At 40.6% G+C, this 17,459-nt stretch overlaps 1 protein-coding gene across 9 annotated transcripts in view; it reads right to left on the minus strand.

Moving 5' to 3' along the window:
• APP (amyloid beta precursor protein) overlaps positions 1 to 17,459 on the minus strand; it is a 262,776-nt gene that overhangs the window by 120,013 nt on the left and 125,304 nt on the right. The window lies entirely within an intron of this gene.

Consider the following 17,459-nt stretch of genomic DNA (forward strand, 5'->3'; position numbering starts at 1 on the left):
TCCAGGATCAAGTCCCGCACTGGGTTCCCTGCAAGGAGCCTGCTTCTCCCTCTGCCTCTCTCTGTGTCTCTCATGAATAAATACATAAAAATCTTAAAAAAATATTTTATTCCTCTATTGCAGAGAGAAAGAGAGAATTAGAGCACGAGCGAGGGGGAGGAGAGAGGGAGAGGGCGAAGCAGAATCCCCAGTGAGCAAGGAGCCCAACATGGGGCTTGATCCCAGGACCCTGGGGTCATGACCTGAGTCGAAGTCAGACACTTGACCCTCTGAGCCCAGGTGCCCCAAGTCTACAATGTTTTACCCCTGGGCACAGCTCTTCTTAGTTTATATAGTTGCAAATTGGAATACCATGATTCCAATTATATGATATTCTGGAAGAGGCAAAAATTATGGAGACTGTAAAAGGATCTCAGTGGTTCTTGGGGGAGGTGGGGTCAGGGTGAAAAAGGGAAGGAAGAACAGTGGATTTGTAGAGCAGTGAAATTACTCTGTATGATACTATAACAGTGAACACAGGACACATACATTGGTCGAAACCAACAGGACTGTACAACACAAAAAGTGAACTCTAATAATTTATGTATCAATATTGGGTCAGATGTACCACACTCACGAAAATGTTCACAACAGGGGAAATGTGGGGGTGGGCAGAGATGGGGGAGAAGGGAATTCTCTGTACTTCCTGCTCAGATTTTCTGTAAACCTAAAACTGCTCTAAAACAAAATAAGAAAGCCTATCAAATAGGATCGAGGAAGGAGGATACCCAAACTGAATTTGCTGTATGGGGATGACTTCTCATAATGTAATATGAAAATACCACATAGCATCTGCATGGTAGATACTCAATTACTTAAGTAAGTAAATACTTAAGGTGGAAACAGGTTCAAATATTGCTGCTCAAGAGTTTTAGCTGGATATGGACGAGGAAGAAGAAACTGGTGTAGATGAATCTGTAATGTCCAGTGGTCAGAGACACCTACTGAAACTATACAGTAGTGCTTCCTACCTTTGCTTATTATGTAAATGCTGTAGGATATCAAGTATTTCAGTGGTTCTCAAATGTCAGCGATGACCAGGATCACTTGGAAGGCTTACTGAAACACAGAGCATCAATCCCCAGGGTTTCTCAATCAGTGGGTCTAAGATGAGGCCTGAGAATATGCATTTCTAACAACTCCCTGGGTGACACTGATGCTCAAAGTCAGAGGATGATATTCTGAGAACCAATGGAATATGCAATCCTGCGAAGAATGGTAGGGAAGGGGATCAGCAATAATATGTAGGACATTAAATATGTATATACTGATGCACAGTGGTGAGTAATAAATCAGCACACTTTGATGGAAGGAAGAAAGAAGGGTATGTCTGGAACAAATCAGAAAGCCCTAGTAAGATATCCTTGTGGAGATTGTGTACCTGCAGTGCAGACATGGTGGAGAGCATTTGAAAGATGATAAATGAAGACAGGAACTAAGTGTTCAACAGTAAAAGTATGTATCATATGCCATCTGGCCCGATAGAAGAAATACAGGTTTCATCCTTGCTCAGATCACAGAAACAAGAGAGACAAAAGATCGAGATGTGGTGGAAGGCTTCAACCTACCAGAGCATCTGCCATAGGTCTCATTAGACAAGAAGCACCACAGGAACAGCACTGAGGGCTGCCATGCTGACAAGTTTTCCCAGAAAAAAAGAAGTGGAGGAGGTGCTGATTATTACCCCACGGCTGACTCTCGCCCAGAAGCTCGAGAACCTGGAGAGTTTGTGTGAGTCCCACTTGGAGCCTTGGTACGCTCCAAGCGAGCTGGGCAGTGGACAGGAAGTCAAATTTCAAACATGTTAAGGATCAAGAACAGTAGGATTCCATGGTGTGGGAAGACAGAAAGGAAGATGGCAAAAGGCTTCCATAAATTGAACCAGAAGGACAGCCACAAGTAATTGTGCTGAGGATAAAAAAAGAAAAAGATAGGTAAGGAGATGAATATAGCACTAGAAGGAATTCCTTTAATCAACTGACCCATAATTTAAGGAACTTTTATAGACATTCTATAAAAATGTATCCAGTGTGCCAAGGGGAACACCTTTCTAATTTTGATTAAATATGATGCAGGGATAATAAATCAACACATCCAACGTTGATGCATGTGGCTAGAGAAAAAAGAGAAACTTACTAAGCAGAATAAATAATTTATTAGTGTGTTAATAAATGAAGTGTAATACAGAGAAGACCCTAACCAGTTATTTTAACATTTAAGACCAAGAAGAAAAAGGTAAAAAAGGGAAAATGTTGGCACTGATAATCAGATAGGTAGGTATAGGCCTTCATCTGCTTAAAGACAAATGGGGTACAATCTAATTTCCTGATTGCCTGGATTCCTGCATAAAAGTCTAATCGAGGCAACATTTCCAAAGAATTCTGAACTTAACTGTTGCTCACATGCTCCAAATTTTACCCAACATACTGCCTCCTCATTTTTCTACAGAATCTCAATGTTTTACTACTGTGCACAGAATAATGATCTGCTGTGTGCCACCAGCCTGCTTCTTCTCTTCCATATTCAATCAAATTACAGGCCCCAATATTATTACTTAGTTCTCTAAATTAAGTAGAAAATTGAGGTAAAGCCAGGCAGAAAAACCGAACCAAACCAGTATTCTCCTTAAACCATGAAGTGTGCATGCTGTCTTGCAGCACGACTGGAATGACAGGGCCCCAGTATGTGATCTGGGGAGTAGACAGCAGTGTGCTTCCAGGTGGGCCAGTACAATTAGGACTGTGGGTACCCCTGGGAACCTCCCTCAACCTCCCCTGTTATGACCCAAGGCTCCAGACAGAAAACGTGCTTATGCAGAGAGCTAGGTTTCAAGTGATCTGCGTTCTAGCAGGTGTCTAGCCACACACACACACACACACACACACACACAAGGTGAAATACACACCCATCATCCATCACTGCATCTGCCTGAGCAATTTAGTGGCATAGTAACAAGGAACAGAGATACATAATAGTTCAACTGGCTGAGGAATTAAATTACTCGGCCTAAGAGAACTCAGGTCCAGTTCTTATTACCATGGCTTTGATTTCTGGAATTAAATTTAGATGTCCATGAATTCAATTATCTATTTGGACGCTATTAAAACAGCAGCATGCAGTTATGTTGGAACGATGCTGGATCTTCCCAAAGAATGTCAAATGCACCAGCATGACGCTGCCAACCCCAGATTCCACAGATAGCAGGGAACACAGAAAGGGGAGAAAGATTTACTTTTCCACCAACCCTGCGACCACCCGACGGCTTTGTTCTGTGGTGTGATTGAGGCGAGCTGGTTTTGGGAAAGCTGCTCGCAGTGCAAGGAAACGCCAAGGAGGGACCAGTGGATGGAAGTGTGAGGCTGGGCGTTGTAATTTCCTTGTAAATAAATCAAAGAACTCACAAGAAAATAATTCATTGGTAACGCAGTGGAATATTCATATCACATTCACACATCTTAGCGTCTGTCAATTTACAGTAGACAGCTTTTAAGGCTTTTAAAGTCCAATCATGAGAAACACTTCTAAAGAATGAGGGAGAAATGCTGATCATCTCAGGAGCATCTGACTTTAATAAGAAGGTTAAAGGATCGGAGGGACAGGTCTATGAGGAAATAAATCTCTGATAATGAAATTTTATGTGTCCGCATGCAAGAGTTTACCCTGATGAAGGATATGCTCCATCACAAAGGTGACTCTCCTTATTCTTCTAAATAAAAGCTGACCTTGACAGATTCTACTTTAAAGTGGTCGCCTCCCGAAGTTCCCTTCAGATAGGGAAAAGATTTCAATTTGCATACCAGTTTTAATTCCTTTTGAATCATGCAAAACAATTCACTATCTGCCTTCTCTAAAAGAGCTATACTTACTCTTCCATAACGTCTACTAAGACTGACTTTCTGCTGCCATTTCTAGGGCAAAGGAGAGGAAGCAACACGAAGAAAGTGGTGATTGCTGGGGGTTATGTGACTTGGAGGAACCTGGGACTTGAACCCCAAGGTGGGGAGGGGGATTTGAATTCAATTCCAATTCCCAAAATGGAGCACCAAACCAGGACCACAGGGCCTGGCCTCCCCAGGAAGATGCTCACATACAGGCATCTTTATTGAACTAGAAAGGGGAAGAAAGCATCTATCTCCCAGAGTCAGGAATAGAGACAGAAGACAAAGTGAATTTTTCAAAAGGTGAACAAGCTGTTTTCTTCTCTCTGTTCCAGTCCTTGGTCCTCCCAGAATTTACCCTGGAGGGTTCCATGGCCAGAAGAGTCAACGTGTTCCAGGAGAATGCACTCTCTGAAACACTGCTTTGAAAGTCAGGAAAATTACGGGTCACCTGGGTGGCTCCATGGTTGAACATCTGTCTGCCTTTGGCTCATGGGGTCGTGATCCCAGGGCCCTAGGATCGAGTCCCACGTCAGGCTCCCCCCAGGCAGCCTGCTTCTCCTCTCTGCTGCCTATGTCTCTGCCTCTCTGTGTGTCTTTCATGAATAAATAAAATCTTATAAAAAAAGAAAATTAGGAAAATTAGAAGTTGCCAAGAAAACATGAGAAAAGATGAAAGAATGGAAGCTTATTCTTCATGGTTCTGAGTAAATGATTCAAGAGGGGCAGCTCTGGGTAAGAAAAAGCCAGTATCTCTCCCATCTAAAGGCGCTGTTAGAAGGCAAACCCAACTGGACACCCAGCCTGATTACATCCATGTAAACTGTGAAAACAGGCACCCCTCCATGCTGCTGCCAGGGTTCAGAGGACGTGCTGCATTTTGGCAGGAATGGGACAGAAGGGGGTGATCGGCCAGGCTGTGCAGGGACCTGAGGGTCAGGTCTCCGATGCGTGTTCAGTTTTGAAAAGCCATGGAGCTGGGTACCTGTGTTATGTGCACTTCTCTTTCTGTAAGTTATAGCTCAGCAAAAAGGGGTACAAGGGAAAGGATACTTCTACTGTATTGCCCCACTCTTCTTGAATATTCTCATGAATGAGCTAGAATAAAAGCTCTGTAAGTTGATAAAATTGTATTTTCAGGGCCTGCAAATCTGAAAAAAATACACTCCACTACAAACCCTTAATCCCCTTAGGGCACAAATTATGAAGGTAGGAGGCAAATCATAATAGTAAGTATGACGATGATGGTGATAATGTTAATGGTATGTGGATATAAAGTATATACTTAAGAATTACATTTAATAACACATATATCAATCGTATCACTACTGAAAATCTTTCACTATATGAAGGGAATATAAATAATTATGTATATATACATATAGATGTACATATGCATAAATATATACCTATACATGTATATACTTATGTATGCTACTTCAACCACGGCCTCCCTAAATAGGTTGAATTGGTTAAGTAATTAATTCTACAAATTAATTAATTCATTGATACAGATATTTTGTAAATGAATTTGAGGCTCACATAGGATTCAATCCACCATATGTTGATGATTACCAACTTTAATGTACTACTCAAATCTTTCCTGCCTATAGGTGATATCATGTAAAAATATCCCCTACAGATTTCTCTTTAGTAGTCCACTGAGTTTCAGTATAGTTGTTTTGATGACATTCCTCAGTATGTATTGTTAATTTTCCATTTAAAAGATCTGAGAATTTGATTAGCCTTTTCTCCTGAAGAAATGCATTGTGGCAGAAATTGCTGGTCAGCTACCCTGAAGCCATATCTAACTCCTCTCTCCCATCCTTTCTTCGACCAGAGGAAATAAGAAAGTGAACATTCCATGCCCTATCCTCCTTGCAGATAGCGAAGGCCATGTGACTGCCATGTCTCTGGATAATCAGATGCCAGAGGACATCTGCTTGGGCCTCTAGTTGGGGTTTCTATGAAGGTTTCACTTTCCAGATGAGAAAGCTCAGCATACTGAGTAGTCGGGGTGCTTTTGTTCCTTTGACCTCCTTTCTACTTTCACCCTGGAAGAGCAACAGCCGTCCATCAACGGTTAGTTGATAAGCATTCAGATGGAGAAGCTGATAAGGACAGTGGCCTGGAGAGATACAAAAAGGTCACATCTGGGCATCCCTGCACCGGCCCATGGTTCCCTACCACTAATGACTGGGTTTTCAGTTATTTGCAGTTAAAAGCATTCCTTGCAGATGGTTCAAATGCTTCCCCCAGACTCCAGGTTATAGACTGTTGTTTAAGGGAGAGAAGGACAAAACTGAGACACCAAAGGTTCATGACTCAGGTATTAAGGGTGAGATACAGACAACCTTACTCTGAAATGAGAATGTGTTATTATTTTACACATTTAACCGCAATGTCTCTTCTGGGCAAGAGAATCTACACTTAGTACTATATGAGTAAGACATACTGCCTACTAAATCCTTTAGAAATTCAAAGGGGAAAGTGACTCTGGTGAGCTAGAATCGTGTGAGCTGGTAGGATGTGAAGAGTGGGTGTGAGGATGTGGGAAGGATATCCATATAATGCACAATCAGAAATAATGAACACGTAAGCTTCACTGTAACAGAATACAACGTGGTACTGAATCTTAATAGTGAGGTATACTAAATTGCAGAAATCAAGCATTCAGGTACTTGTTCTTTAGTCAATGGAGAGTTAAGTATTTGAGTTGAAACAAATGCGCACCCATTGTTAACGAGCAAAAAAAGGGTCATGCATTAATTCATCCATCACTGAGCCAATCTATTAGATGCTTCTCTATGCCACATACTAGCCATTCAATTAACAATGTTTATGGGGCTTTTGCCAAGTGCCAAATGCTATTCCAGACACTGATGGTGGACTTGTGAGCAGGACAAAGACTCTACTTTCCTGGAATACATTTTAGTGGGTGAGGCACATCCACAATAAATAGGAAAAAAAAATAGAAGTATACAGGGAAAGTTAAGGGAGCTATAACCAGGGACTATAGTACATGTGTGGGGCAGGGAATGGGGGCAGCATTTCAGATAGGATGGTCAGGGGAAGGCCATCAAGACACAGAAGGCCATCAAGACACAGACACAGTCTTACTCATATAGCCACAGAAGGCTGAAAGGGTCAGGATGGGACAGGAGAAAGAGCAAGTGCCAAAGGCCCTGGCATGTGGGCAGGCTTAGTATTATGTAGAGAAAGCTGGTGAGCTTAGGGGGCAGTGGATGAGGGGGGAAGTGTGAGTTAAGGTGATGGAGACAGACAGGAAGGGTGTGACACAGTAAGGACATGCTGGTTATGTTAAGAAACAGCAAGTTTATTCATGTGCAACAGAAATGACTCAATCAAATTTAAGTTTTAAAGATGGCTCTGGTTGCTGAGTGGACAGGAGACTCTAAGGAGACAAGAGGAGAAGCGGGGACATTGCTTTGGGAGAAACGCTGGGGAGCAAGGGTTACTCATGGGGCTAACAGCCAAAAGCACAGACAATGACATCATCATTCATATAAATGTGACATAACTATGGTGATAACAATTATGAATAGCTAGGAGACCCAAAAGAGTTAGGATCTGATCAGACCTGGGGTGTACAGCAAGGTACCATGAGGAAGAGATGACTGAAGTGTGATCTATAGGAGGCCAAGGTTAATGAGGTCTGGGGGGTAAAGACCACTCTCCACAAGACAGGGTAGGCAAAACATATGCAAAGACACCATGGTAGGAGGGAGGAAAACCTGATTCTGAAAGAGTCGGCTTACAAGAGCAATGAGAAACCAAAGAAGGACAAATGGTCAATGGCATGGAGAATATGGCTCATGCCTTCTTTTTACACATTACCTGGCCCTTTTCAGAAAGTGTGCTGACCCCTTGCATAGGAGGTGGTCTATGGGGTGAGGTGGGTATGGAAAGAATGTACAACTATGTTTTGTCCTGATTTGAAATGAGATAGAATAAAACCAAGTGAACAGCATCTAGGATGTCCTCAGTTCTAAAATTCTGGAGCAGAAACAACAGTGGTCCCGGCTTCTTGCCATCTTAGGAGCCAACAGAACACAGCATCCGAGGAGACAGGAAACCTTGCAGCACTTATGAACTCTGGGGCCAGCCTGCCTGGACTGGAATCCTGGCTTTGTGACCTTGAGCAAGTTAACCTTCCTGTGCCTTCTGGTCTTCAGCTATGAAATGGCAAACTTTATAGGAGCTACTTCCACTCACAGGGGTATGCTGAGAAATTAACTGGGTTAGTATTTGAAATGCACTAAGAATAGCACCTGACCCAGCATGAGTAGCAGGTAATATATAACAAAGCAAAGGTCACACACAGTAACACACACAGTATGTGACACACAGAATATCTCACATTACAGCAACTGAAAAATAGTCCAAAATAATACGTGTTAGGGATGCCTGGGTGGCTCAGTGGTTGAGTGCCTGCTTTAGGCTCAGGGAGTGATCCTGGAGTCCCAGGATCAAGTCCCACATTGGGTTCCCTACATATAGCCTGCTTCTCCCTCGACCTGTGTTTCTACCTCTCTCTGTGTGTCTCTCATAAACAAACAAACAAACGAACAAATAAATAAATAAATAAATAAATAAATAAATTTTAAAATAACAACAACAAAACAAAATAATACGTGTTAAATGAATGAATGATAGGACTAAATACCACTGAGACAGTCTTCCAGAACCCTCTGAGTTGGTGTATTCTATGACAGTTGCATAGTTTGATTTCTTCTTTATTAGAAAGCATAAAAGGGGGCAGCCCGGTGGCTCAGCAGTTTAGCGCTGCCTTCAGCCCAGGGCCTGATCCTGGAGACCCAGGATCAAGTCTCAGGCTCTCTGTATGGAGCCTGCTTCTCCCTCTGCCTGTGTCTCTGTCTCTTTCTCTCTGTGTCTCTCATGAATAAATAAATAAAATCTTAAAAAAAAAAAAACATAAAAAGGTCAGATGTTAGGTAATCCTAGAAAAGATTTTAAGAGAATACTTGATCTTTAACGTAAAAAAAAAATCCTGTTATAGACTGTATTTTTGGAATTCTAGTACCACCTGGCACAATGATATTAATAGAATACCACTACTGAAATCCAGTATTAAATTCACGTATATATTGGCTCCTAAGGTCTTTGCCAATACTAAGAATAAAACCAACCGCATTCACTAAAAGGTGCCAGGCAGGAAAGAAAATTGAAGCAAGATTACAAAAAGGGTGGTTTAGTGTAAAATCAACTTCTCTTCAGCCTAGCCTGATTTAGTGAACTTTTAAAGTATGAGGCTGAAATCAGCAGAGATAAGAGACGCAATCCAAGCACTGGTGTAAACTAGTAGCACCTGGGTAGAATGTGTGACAAACAATTTGTCTTTTCTCCGCTATCCTACTACATACTCCTAAGAATATTCCAGCAACAGAGCAAAGCAATCTAAGTAATACCCCTAAGTCATGAGGCAAATCAAAGGCTGGAGAAGAGCTCATAGAAAATTGCCATAGCTTCTTCGGCATGCTGGTGTCAGGATATAAAAAAGGCTGTTCCAAATCCTAAGTGTTAAGGATGTAAGATGCTGGGGCTGGTACTGAATAGAATCTGGTAGAAAAATGAGGCATGCAGGCCATTTCTGGGGCTCAGGGAAAATCTGATGATGGACTCAATATCTGATAACATTAAAAAATCATTGCTAATTTTGTGGGTGAGATGGTATCACTTGAGCTCTGCAGAAAAATGTTCTTAGATTTGAGAGATGTAGAAGTAGTATATTTGCTGCTCGAACTTTAAGTCATAAAAAAGTCTGCTGAAAGGGGAAAAATGATATTCTGGCAAGACTTAAGAAATATTAAGTTTAGCATATAATTATACTAAAAAGCTAAATTGCTTTTTTAAAGACTATCTTGGAGGCATGAAAAGCCATATATAATCAAAAGCACACTTTTTTCCTGACAGCTTTATGAACCAACGAGGATGAGGGAGAAGCACCTCAGGTGATAAAAAGTTTCAGGGTCATTTAAAACTCTTGATAGTGAAACCTAGCCTTGGTTAATCAGACGCTATGCCAGTAAACTTGAAGCACACTCCTCATACCTAAAGACTTGACTGTTGCTAAGTACGGTTGATCTGCATACGTTTGGGGTGAAGAGCTGGAGTTATATGCTCTTTAGCCATTTTAACATATTTGAGTGTGAACCAGGTTCCAAAAGGGTCTGTTCCACACTTGGAGATTATCTCTGGTAATGAAACAGACACAATTTCCTGCCTTCTTGGCACTTTTAGTCTGTTAGGGGAGAGAGGTGACAATGTAAGGACCACGGCAGAGATGTTATAGCATGTCACAGGTGACAAGTACTATGGGGAAATATGAAAGCAGGAAGGCTGGATAAGGTATGTGGAACTGATATTTAGGAGGCCTGATATATTATTTTTTTTTTAAGTATTTGTAGTTGCTATCTTGAAATCTGTAGAGTCAAAATAACAAATGCTAACACTGTGTGCCCAATGTAACAAATGGAGAAGGTACAGGGCAGTAAAAGGAATGTGGAAGCATTACTTTTTAGGTTAAGTCACTGATAACAGCTGTTTTGAAAATGCCCTTTTTCCTAAGGAAAAAATACCCTGCAGTACACTGCAGTTCACTCCTCGTTCTGGTTCTCTGGGACTGACAGAGGAGGGGAACAGTGAGAATTAAAGGCATGTTTTTGGAAGCCACCTACCAGCTATGGTGTGACCATGACCAGTGACTTATCCTGCTGTGACTTAAGCTTCTGTATCTTTATTTATTTATTTAAAAAGTATTTTATTTATTTATTCATGAGACAGACACAGAGAGAGGCAGAGACATAGGTAGAGGGAGAAGCAGGTTCCCTGCAGGGAGCCTGATTCAGAACTCGATCCCAGGACCCCGGGATCACGACCTGAGCCAAAAGCAGATGCTCCACCACTGAGCCACCCAGGTGCTCCAGTTTCTGTATCTTTAAAATGGGATGATAACATTACCGACCCCAGGAGATGCCATGAGCAGTTAATGTATGCCAAGCACTGAGAAGCACATTACAAATGCTAAAGGTCATACCTAACTGCTGTGATTAGACTATGGCTTAAATTTATGCATGACAAATATAGGTTTTTTTTTTCCCCCTTTTAATATTATAAAGTTTTGAAAATGGTGTAAATAAAAGTTATCATTTGTTCTTCTTATGTAGTATTTTCCTTGGGGTTTATTGTTTCAGGGGGGAAAAAAACCTACAGGGAGTGTCTGCAGGAAGCACAAGCAGCTCAGTGTGGTCAGGGGAAAGGAGCGGGTGGTGGGAAGGGAGGAGAATGCAGACCCACTACAAAGGACCACATCTGAAAAGGCTACGGAGCTTGGCCTCATTCTACTAGTGATGCAGAGCCTGGCAGAGGAACTCGAATAAAGGAGCTGCAAAATGAGTTGTATTTCAGTAAGCAGGAGCTGGCGGGCAGAGAGGTGGGGGGAGTCCCAGGCGGGTGTGGGGGAAGGCTTTCCAGAAGCCTGACCAAGGAGGACGAGGGGGGTTGACAGCTTACTGAGGGTGATGGGGGATACGGGAGAAAGAACGGGACAGCGCAGAAAGGAGATGCACAGGGCCAGCCTGGACCATGATGCAAGATGGTGTTGTAGAGGCCTTCAGCCTCCAGCTAGAAATAAATGACTAGAAATTTGGGCCAAAAATATATAGACCTGGTAGGCGTGGTTTTTCTATCTCCATTAGGTAAACAGCAATGCCCACTTTTGTTGTTGTTTCCTTAACACTCAAGAGCTATCGTTTCTCTTCGACGTGGATGGAACTGGAGGGTATTATGCTGAGTGAAATAAGTCAATAAGAGAAGGACAAACATTATATGGTCTCATTCATTTGGGGAATATAAAAAATAGTGAAAGGGAATAAAGGGGAAAGGAGAAAAAATGAGTGGGAAATATCAGAAAGGGAGACAGAACATGAGAAACTCCTAACTCTGGGAAACGAACTAGGGGTGGTGGAAGGGGAGGTGGGCGGGGGGTGGGAGTGACTGGGTGATGGGCACTGAGGGGGGCACTTGATGGGATGAGCACTGGGTGTTATTCTATATGTTGGCAAATTGAACACAAATAAAAAATAAATTTATATTAAAAAAAAAAGAGCTATCGTTTCTGAGACCACAGGTAATGCACCAGAACAGCCACTCATTTTCTGTGCTGCTCACATGTCCTGCTCTGATATCCTACGTAACTAGAAACAGCAGCTCGCCTTCTGAGGTCTAATTACGCTGTTCTTTCCTGCTTCTCCTCTTTCCCCACAAGGATAACTCAAGCTGCTTTCCAATTCAGTGATCTACGTGAAACGTTCCCCAAGGAGATGTTTTCTGTATCGTTTAAAGAGCCTAATCGGGAACAGCCTACTACATTGAAAACAAGAGCATACGAAGAGTCATTCATTCATTCAACAAATGCTAGTGGATATCAACTATGCACCAGGCATTCTATCAGAGCTGAGGCTCTAGAAGAGAAAAGGATATGATCTCTGCCTTCAGGGAGCCTACATTCTATTAGGGGAGAGAAAGACAGTCAACAGATACAATACTAACAGGTATAGTTCACGTCAGGATGAAGTACACAGGCTGCCAAGATCGGGAGGAGGGTGTTTGCAAAGCGGTTAGGGGAATTCATCTTGAGAACATGATGAAGATGAGGCTATAAAGATTTAAAAAGACACCCAGAAAACTGGGGAAACCACTGTGGGGAGATTCATTGATTGTCGGGTGGGGCAAGCCTGCCATGTTTTGGATGATACAGGGCAGTGGGAAAAGAAAGAGGTACAAAGTGACCTTGGAGAGATGCAGAGAAGCTGGGTCAGATACATATATATATGGTGGAAAGACAATGGGAGCAGAAATCAGCGGAATACTGCAGTAACTGCAGCAAGAAATAACGGTACTAGGATTATACTAGAAAAAACGGAGACAAGTGCATGAATCCAGAATGGGCAGGATTTGTGGCAAAGGTGACACGAGTCCAGGTTCTTTAGCTGTAATTTCTAAGAGAGTGCATATTGAGAGAACCAAGGTGGAGATGGGGGTGGAAATTAAGAACTCTCTCTTGGACACAGTAGGAGATTAATGCATCTATCTAGCCTTAGTTCTTTAATCTTGCCATATAGATCCTTAGCTTCCCACCTGCAGGACTAAGCCTAGCTAGCCAGGGCTAACTAAATATAACTAGTATTATAAAGTCAAGGGTATAGATTACAGCAACCAAGAAAGGGCCAGTAAAGGAAATACTATAATAATCCAAGAGAGAGAAGCAGAGTTGGGAATTTAAAAGCAAAGCAAAACAAAACAACAGTGATGTCAGGATAGCTACAATGAAGCAAACAAACAAACAAAAAATCTAAAGCCTGGTGCAAAGAATATATAGGAAAGACAGACTGGAAACGAAGACAAACCAGTTATAAAAGAAAAAGGGCTTCTGAGAAAAAGTGAAGATAATTGGTTCTAAGGGCTTATTAACATTAAGGTGCTTTATATAGAAATTTCTATCCTATGGCTATTTAGGTTCCTGAGCCCAGAAGCATCTGGGTCTGCCTGCACTGATACTTTGATTAGGCAGATAAAGAGGTTTTGAGGAAACAAACTATGTTATTCGTCTGTCAACTAATACCAATGACAGAGCAAGAGCATATTCAGCCCTACTAACAGGTCACAGCCAAAGGCTACGGATGTACTAAATACCATTCCAAACAAAGATGCGACATATAGAGTCAATTTACCAGTGTGCATGCTGCGAAAGAACATTCTCCAAATGGGAAGAGATGAGAAAGGCCACCTCGTTATGAAAGGTCTGTGCATGTAAGTGCTGCTGTGCTAATAGTGAGTTGGACATGATGCTAGACAACACAGAGACATGCAATGAAGTGTGGTCTCAGCATCCTGCTCTCTGTGACTGGTGCTATCATCAAATCACTTTTTTAAAAAAAAGATTTTATTTACTCATTTATTTGACAGAGAGAGCACAAACAGAGGGAATAGCAGGGAGAGGGAGGGAGAGAAGCAGGTTCCCTCCAAGCAGGGAGGGATCATGACCTGAGCTGAAGGCAGATGCTTAACTAGCAACCCAGGCACCCCTCATTAAATTACTTTAAATGCAATGTTGCCGTTCTGTGACTTCCTTGTAAACATTTGTATAAAACCTAAGTGCTTCATTACCATGTCGACATGTGTAGGACTTTTCGGCTCCAATTTTCCAATATCAGACACTATAAAATTCTCTCCTGAGAACCACTTGAGGCTAACCTATTACTACTCAAGGGATGTATAAACATTAAAGGGGAACAACAAATGAATGGCATGTTCCAAGAGGTAAAAGATTAAAACGCTGATATAGCTTCCCTTCCTTATTTGTAAAGTTTAAGATGTCATCATTCTTTTAGAACTACTTCTGAATACAATTTACGTATAACATTAAAGGTCTTCAGATACACAGAAGTTGAGAATAGAATGACTTTACTGCTATTTGAGTGCTTACTGAATTTCTATTTAAAATGTCCAAAAGAACCTAAACCAATTCCACATGATTTTTTTTTTGAATAGTTTACTTATTTATTCATGAGAGGCATAAGAGAGAGAGGCAGAGAGACAGGCAGAGGGAGAAGCAGGGTCCCTCAGGGAGTCCAATGCAGGACTCAATGATCCCAGGACTTCGGGATCATGACCTGCGCCGAAGGCAGATGCTCAACCACTGAGCCACCCAGGTGCCCCTCCACATGAAGTTCTACAGCCATTTTCTAATCGTAGGGGAAAAAAATATCACATTTCCTAAAGTTTTGCTTCCCTAAAATAAAAAGGACTCCTACATATGTATTTAATTTAATAAAATCGTAATATGATTGTTTGCTACCAAAACCTATTTTAATAATTTTCAACTCCATCAAGTATGGAAAGTGCTGAAGTCATTATCTATTAGTATTGGTTATAATTATTACAAGACCCACAATACTTTTTAAAGACCCAATTAAGAAGGAACATGTTACAACAGCCATGATTACCAAAACCAGAGGTGGGAGATGAGTCATTATACCCTAAGGAGAGCTTTTCTAGTTGACTATGGCAGAGTAGGCTGACTTAGGAACCAGCAGCCCCACCCTGGCCTGCCCTCCCTCCCTATGACTCCACTCAATGCACCACAAACAAGCCCACTGAACATTTTAGTTTTTAACACACTTCCGTATCTAAGCTTTAACTCTGTTCTAAAAGCAAGTACCAGGATAACAGGTGATAGCAATTTCCCCCATGTTAGATGTAAAGAAACCAGCTCAAGAAAATTTTACTAGGTTCAAAGCATACTTTAAAACCTTTGAAGACACTTCTGAAGCAAAAATCATCTTAAGGAGCAAGTCTGTTCTTTCCCAGAACTCTTTGGGTGTGTCTATTACACTGGAGTTCTGTTTCCTCACTATGTCTTTTTATGCAGATTAGCCCTACCATCATTTAATGACTATAAATGTAATAGCGTCCTCTCCATCATGACGCCAATCTCTTTTCCAGTCTGATAGCTAGCATTATGTTAACATTTTTAGTACCCAACAACATTAAGCTCCTAACTCCTGGTATTGGAGCAGCTGACGAAAGAGGTAGCAAATTACTGCATGTTTCAATGACACAGCTATGGCTTTCCATACCAGGCTGGCAAAAGGTTGCTGAGCAGAAAACTTAGGAAGACCAAGTTTAAACAACAGTACAATGGTTTCATATGAAAAGTAAAATTTCAATTATAGGACAAAAGGACAATAGAAGAGCAAATCATTTATATAGTCTAACTACCATTGTTCTCAATAAGATGTTCTCCTATAACTATATTTTCAAGTAACTTCAAACACTATACTGTACTTTTTAAATATCTTTGGACAGATTTTCCAAGAATTAGACATTATACCTTACTAAAATAATTTAGTCAATACACAAGCACTGTAGCCTATTATATGCTCAATATTCAGTTCTCTTTGGAGTGATTCATAGGACAAAATGTGTTTAGAAGACAGGACATAAATTATAACAATGAACATCCATCTGCTGTGTCTTCAAATGTGTAAAGATAACATGATCAGATAGACGGTCTGAGTGTCCTTTACTTTTTTTATGAAATTGATGATAAATGAATAGAGATGAATAAAACAGAGCTGAAAGAACCACTATTTCTAGGATTATTTAAAAACATAGAAATATCCATAGTTTGTATTTCAGATATCTTCAAAAAGTTTACGAAGATGCATGCTTTTAAACAAATACTGGTTTACATATGCAATTAAGAATTTAGGTAAGATGTCAGGGTCAATAAAATATTACATATGTTATGATAGGAAATAAATTTCCTACAGGAATCTTATTAAAGATAAGCATAACATCTGATGCAAGTAAAATCATACCCATTTAAAGCTGCTTATATATGATCAGTGACACAGTTTTACAAAAGGCAAAAATATGCTTATATTTACATATGGGTGGGGGACAGGTAGAGGGGGTTAAGTAAATAATGTCATCAACACCAAAGGTCTGTTTGATGTGCTCATACTGTTTTGCTCAATAGCAAATAAATAACAATTTATTCATATAAATAAATGTGCATATAAAATCTATATATGCAAAATAATATACAAATGGTAGATAAAATATTACCAATAACTTGAATACAAAATCCTTAGTTTGAGCTACTGTATTTATCTGATAGTGATAAACCAGTTTCTTTAAAAATGTTGTACATTCTAGAATTTTAACTAATTAATAAGATTACTGTTCTCATGTCTCACTCCTTACAGGAAAATTTGCTACAGATTAAGTGAGGAAACAATTTCGTTGGAAACGATATTATTCCTTTAGGACTATTTAAAAGCAAATGAAGCATCAATAGATCATGTAGACAGGAGGGAGACAGACAGACACACACTTCAGGTGACCACCAGCTTCAGCCAAGTGGAATAATCCACCCCCCAACTTTACATGTAAGCACAGAAAGTGCTACTTCCTAAATATGGAGGGTGAATAAGGAAGCTATAGTTCTTTCTTCCTTGGGAAAGATTTTGTTTACTCTTTACTCTTGATCTCTCCTGAAAGGAAACAGTTTTGAGTAACTCAATTATTTTCTGTAAGAATGGCTTCCTTCTAAAACAAATTAAAAAAAAAATAAAATAAAATAAAAAATAAAACAAATCCAGGCTTCTTAAAATTTTGCTGAGTCTTTTTGTGGTTAAGTTCTTGGTACCAATTTAGATTTAGATGGAGAGACAATGACATCATATATTACAGCTTGATTTCCCATTTTAGGGCTCTTGGAGGCCAATTTATTATTACTAACTTCCAAATAATGTTCCGGTATGCAAGAGGATTTAATGAAAAGAAACCTCTTTGGGCATAATATGCTAATGTAGATCCTCAGGCCACGGAAAAACAACAACAAAAGTGAGTACCATACATTTAAGGGCCACCTTTACATGGAAAAATAGTGAATCCCACCTAAACTTGGGGTTTTACAATGAGAATAACAAT

The sequence above is a fragment of the Canis lupus genome, chromosome 30 (assembly GCF_048164855.1).
Source record: "Canis lupus baileyi chromosome 30, mCanLup2.hap1, whole genome shotgun sequence".
Classification (NCBI taxonomy): Eukaryota; Metazoa; Chordata; class Mammalia; order Carnivora; family Canidae; genus Canis; species Canis lupus.